This window comes from Melozone crissalis, unplaced genomic scaffold (genome assembly GCF_028551555.1).
Source record: "Melozone crissalis strain CALT ecotype California unplaced genomic scaffold, PUWL_Pcris_2 ptg000063l_1, whole genome shotgun sequence".
NCBI lineage: Eukaryota > Metazoa > Chordata > Aves > Passeriformes > Passerellidae > Melozone > Melozone crissalis.
In genome coordinates this window covers 4,930,734-4,936,489 of record NW_026535841.1, presented here as the reverse complement: position 1 = coordinate 4,936,489, position 5,756 = coordinate 4,930,734, and positions in this window count along the sequence as shown.

The window sequence follows — 5,756 nt, the reverse complement described above, 5'->3', positions numbered from 1 at the left end:
GGGCATGTGTGCACAGGAGCTGTTTCAGCTGCTGCTCAGACAAGGTGTCCTTCCTCACTGCCATCCAAGGGCTGTTTGTCACCTGGAGGGCACTGCTGGCTGCTAACAAACCTGACCACATTTTGTAACTCAGCTTCCTTTGTAACAGCTTTTCTTTCTGGTTATAAACCAGATGTGCCAAACCCTGTCTCTCCCTGGAGCTATATTCTACTTACAACTGTGCTGGTTATGTACCAGTATTAATGTTCATTAAATAAAAAATTAGAGAGAGAGCAGCTCTATGGAGAGAGAACAGCTGCCCTGGAGATAATAAGTGATTCACTCCAGTTGATCCCAAATGAATTTCAACTCACTATAGTTATTTCAAACTCTTGCCTGTTTGTTGTATAACTAAATTTACATTGTATAATGGAGTTGTTCCATGACACATTTAGTTGTTCAGCTCATATTTTAGTTGTTGGTGTTGAAAGAGCCAAAGGATGAAAGCAGTGCCTACTTTTATTCTGATTTCCCAGGTGCCTCAAAAGTGGCAGAATAAAATATGAGGACTGATGTATGATAATCTTGATACACCTTAATACTCTTCCCACTGGAAAATGTCCCTCTCCCAAAATAAATACAAGAGGTCTTCTTTGCCAGGAGACTGGCCTGAGATCTGGCTGCTGGACAATGAGCAAGCAATAGCAATTTATTCAGCCTTGTCCCTAAACTACTTCCAACTCAAATTGCAAGTATCTGGTCTTCAGTGCTGCTCTCTTTCCATTCCCTGAACTAATTCTTTAGGCAGTTGATAAATAACCTCTTTTTTTTTTTTTTAAACTGGCAACGATTAAATGTTCCTAGTTGAAAAAAAAAAAAAAAGGAAAAAAAAAAAAAAAAGGAAAAAAAAAAAAAAAGGCAGGCATTTTACCTGATAATCAGGAATCCTTTTAAATGCAGCTGAAGAGTCCACCTGTCTCTCTGAAAAGCAGCCATAATCCTGAAGTCCAGATCACATTTCACAAAGAGATGACTCCATCACATATGTAGTTCATTGTGCTTGTAAAACATCTGCACGAGCTTGTGAAAAGCCTTGCTCTTACCAAAGAGCTTTGCTCAGGTCTTCTGAAAAGTGGAAAATTATGAAGGAATTTAATTTTCTCCCTCCTAAGTTAATTGTTGCTCTCAGTGTAAACTGAAGACAAGCTGACCAATTGAGTATCCCTTTATTATTTACTATTTGCCATATTATCATTTTATGCCTCCACACTGTGTCAAATGAAGAGACAGACCACTGCCACTGTTAAAACCACATCAGTTTTGCTTCAGCGATTTTCAGAGGTTTGGGGTTTTTTCCTGGAACCTGTACTCAGACCTTCAATGTGCTTCCTGCCTGCCTTGTAGCTCACCTCCACTTGCACAGCAGTGCTTTCTGCAGAGATGTGACTGTGAAGTTGACTGTAGTTTGGCAACAGAGATGTCTGATATGAAAAAGGTGACATTTGCCAGCCGTGGGCTCTACAACTGCAAAGCTGAGGCAGCTATATCAGCTTAATTAATTGCATTCCTAGCTGTATGAACTGAGACTGAGACTCAAAAAGGGTGTGTAGGAAGGAGGTAGGGTGAGGAGTAATTCCAGGAAAATTATTTACTTTTGTTACATTCCTGGAGTAGGAAAGGTTGCATCCCTCCATAGCAGTCTGGCTAGAGTTAGGCCATGCATGGTAGCTCAGGGAGCCCAGTTGTATCTGTTCCATTGAAAAGCAGAATTTCTGTTACATTTCTCTCATGTTATTTGTTTTTACAAGCTAAGAAAGGGCTGGGGCATCATCTCTGTGTGAAATGTGGTCTCCTTCTGTGACTGGCCTCTCATGTGCCAACAACATGAAGCTCTAGAGGCAAGCCCAGATCTGTGCCCTCCCAAAGCATCACAGTGAAAAGGTTTGGTGCTTCTCTTTGGAAACAATTCTCCTCTCCCACACTCATGATTGTACTTACCTGTTTTTCCCACTGCAAGCTTTGTGGGCACAGCCTGGCCCTCTGGCCAGTCCTGTGTATTTACATTATAATGTACAGGGAGCTTCACCTTTGTCCCTACACACTTCTGGCCCTTATCTCTCTGTCATCTGGCTTTTCTGCAATTGTGTTTTTCCTGTCATTCATCCATTTCTCTTGTGGACTGTTATTTTTGTTCCATTGCCCTTCATCCTCCTTTCCCATTCCTGCAGTTATTACAGGATCTCACTGCAGCCTTTCCACCTTCAATGCTATTTGACCATAGAAAACAGTGACATGCAATCTATCTGCCACTGTCCTGACAAACACAAAGGGAAGTTCTCTCTTTGCAATCAGGATGCAAGTAACCTGAAGGATGGATTTGAGCACAGGGATTACAGCTGGAACAATAATGCCTTTGTAATACTGTCAGGATTATTCCCCTCCTGTGGAGAAAAACTTGAAGAGCAAAACCCAGTCTTCAAGCAAACAGAATCTCCAGCTGCCAGTGCTTTTGCTTCCTCTGGAGGAGACACATGCCTGTCTAAATACAATATGCCTGAAGATCAACACTTGGCATCTAATGACTATTGAAACATGATGTGTTTCTAAAATCCTCTGAAAGCAATGGAGGGGAAAGGGAAAGGCCTTAAATGGGGGCTAGGCAGTTCATCTTCTGTTACAGGACAGATTCCTGATCTGTATCCTGATTCTCAGCCCAGGCCAGCTTACATTTTAGTTTGCTTTAGCAAACTGTTTGTATAACATCGTACTTACCCTAGATGATTATATTCTTGAAAATGCAGGTGGGAGAAATAATAAAGACTAGAAAAAACATCACAGACATTTTGTCCCTTCCCATCAACAGCTTGCTGGAGACTTTTTTTTAATGGGCAGTGCTTACAATTTTACTCATAAACTCCTTTTCTAGGTTTTTAACTGAAATGGAATTCAGGGCAGGCAATGCAGCCCTTGTTTGTTTTAACAGTATTCCCATTTTTGTCAAAAATTTTCTCTATGCACAAGCGAAGCCAAAAGGAATTGCCCAAACCCTTCCTGCAAAAATGCTCATGCATTTGCTCACGGGCTTGCTTTTTGATAAGCACTCTCACAGAAAGGCACGATTTTACACTTGCAGGCAGTGCTGTTTGTCACTGCACGCTGGAATTGGATCTACCTTCCCCCGCCAGCCTCAGGCTGCTCACTTGCTCCAGAATCCCCCAGGTTCAGGAGGGAGGCACAGCTCCTCTCTGCCTCGGCCTTGGACTGAATCACACGGGTAGTTTAACTCAGCTCTGGCTGGGGAAGCAGCGAGCGTGCATGTTACATAATATAATCTTCATGTCTTGAGGATTCAGGCCTGTCCTCTTTTGTGCTGCCAGATGGAAGAGGAGCCACGCTCTCTCTGGAGAGATGTCCCTGCACATCTCGCTGCTCAGCTGTGCTGGAATTAATGTGCTTCTCTCTGCAGCGGGGCACTGTTGTTCCCTGGCATTTGGCTCCAGAATAACTAGCTCTTTAGTATGCAGTGGATGCTATGCAGCCACTGGGATCCCAAGATTAATTTGTCTAGAAAAAGAGATACATGAAGAACCTCCAAAAGGAATTTGTGGGAGGAGGTACTCCAGATTCTCTCAACTGCTAAGGTTTGTTCCCAGCTGAAACCCAGATACAGATGTTGTAGACAGCCAGGTTTCTGCTTTGTGTTCTCACTCTGTCCCGTTACAGTTTTTTCAGCTGCTGCTGCTGTTTTGTTACTCAATTCTGTAACATGGCCCCTGTCTGCACTGTTATTGCCTCTGTTAGTCAGGCCGTTTCATGCCCTGATCCCTGACGTCCCAAAGTGATGAATCACACCTGCACTGGTGAGTCCCTTCTCACTAATGAGACATATGCTCCAAATTCTGCAGTGCTCAGTTGATTGAGGCAAGGAGCTACAACCCACCTGTAGTCAGAAATGGCACTACAGTCCTCAGGAATAGCTCAAAAGACCCCAAGGAGGGTGAAGGCAGTGTTAGTCAAACTAGCAAGGAATTTTATCTGTGGGACTTCCTCACAACAATGCCTCATCAGCACCAGCTGGAACTCCAAAAACAGCAGCCTCTCTAGAAGCAATGTTACATCCTGATGGAATTAACTCCCCAAGACATGGAACTATTGAGAAATATTCCTTTCAGCCTCCTGCTACCTCTGAGATTCCTGGCAGAAGGACCCCTGTAGCAGCCATGGCTCCAGCAATGCAGGTGCAGTAGGGAAAGCCAGGAGTGATATTCCAGCCATGAGCAGCGATTCTGCACTGCTGACAACAAACAGGAGCAACCTGTTCTGAAATAAAAAAAACCAGCCCACAACAAACCCCCAAAAGGTACCTTGGCTATAATTAGGAGCTGAAATGACACTGCAGGTTTGAGTGGAAAGTTGGGGCTTGACAAACGTCCCTGCCATGAATCCCTTCAACAGCCCATTTAGCCACCACAACAGCTGCTGCCAAGTGTCCTAAGCAGGACAGGGGCAGAGGGGCCAGCCTCTTCTTCTCTCTGCCATCCATGGGATGGATGGAGGGCACCTTGGGCAGGAATTGCACATGGCTGCTGTGCATCTGATGCTGATAGCACAGCTGATGAGATGAAGCAATGCTGAGCCAGGGCTGCAGCATTTTCCTCTTTCCATGGCAGCTTTGCCCTGACCAGCACTGTATCTATAGTGGTGGGGGCACAGGCTGCAATGGGACCCCAGGCTGAAGAGAAGTTGCACTTGTATTGTTGCAGACAAGATTGTCATCCCATAGTAACTGCTGTGCATGTGCCAGCAAGAGCAGAGTGAGCATGAGTAAGCTTATTATGCGATAATCACACCTTCATCTTCCTGGGTAGATAAACTGCTGAGGTATCCAAGTCTGGCAGTGAGGCACAATCACTGTCTGAGGATGAGCAAGAAGCAACTGGGACCTTTCCCCATTGGAAACATGTCTGATTTGATGCCATTATCTCTTTCTGTTTTTAAACAGAGCATCGTTATTGAACCACCTGTTGCCATTTAATTACCTGTGTTTGATTACAAAGATGTTAAGTTATTGGCTTTTTAGGTACAAACTCCTTCATTTTTATATCCTTGCATGATGTCTCCTAGCAAAGCTTTTATGTCCATTTCAAAAGCTGCATTAAAACTTCTCCTGTGAGCTGTGTCAGGGACACAGCAGCCCAGCCTCCTGTCCTGAACTTTGTGAAATCTGGATCAAGACTTTGAATCCTCTCTGCTATAGTGATCAGACCTATAGGTGCCGACCTGTGGGGCAGTGTCGGTAGGCTGAGCACACGGGTGGTGCACTCAGGTGGGCCACGACCCCCAAACCGTGCTGGGTCCTGGCTGCGGTGCGAAGGAACTGTCCGAGGGGCACACGTGTGGGCAGGTGGGTCACCCCGCGGGGCAGGGTGCTCACCTTCCCGGCTCTGCCCTCGGAGGCGCTGAGCTCCTTCCCTGGGAGCTGAGGGAGCTGAGGCAGTCAGGCCTCCCCCACCGTCGCCCCCGGGACGCCGCCAGCCTCGCCGTCAGCGCCGCCGGGGCGATGGTCCCGCGACTCCGGCCCGCCGCCGCGCCGGGGGCTGCGGCCCTTGGGCCCCCAGCGCCGTGCCCGGGGCTGCCGGGCCCTGCACGCCCGCCGCGCTGCGGGAGCGCCGCCCGCCGCCGCCCGCACCCCTCGGCGGCGCCGCTTCGCCTGCGGCGCGCCCCGGCCCGAGCCGGCCCCCGGCGGGGGGAGGCCCCGGCTCACCTGGAGAGGCGGC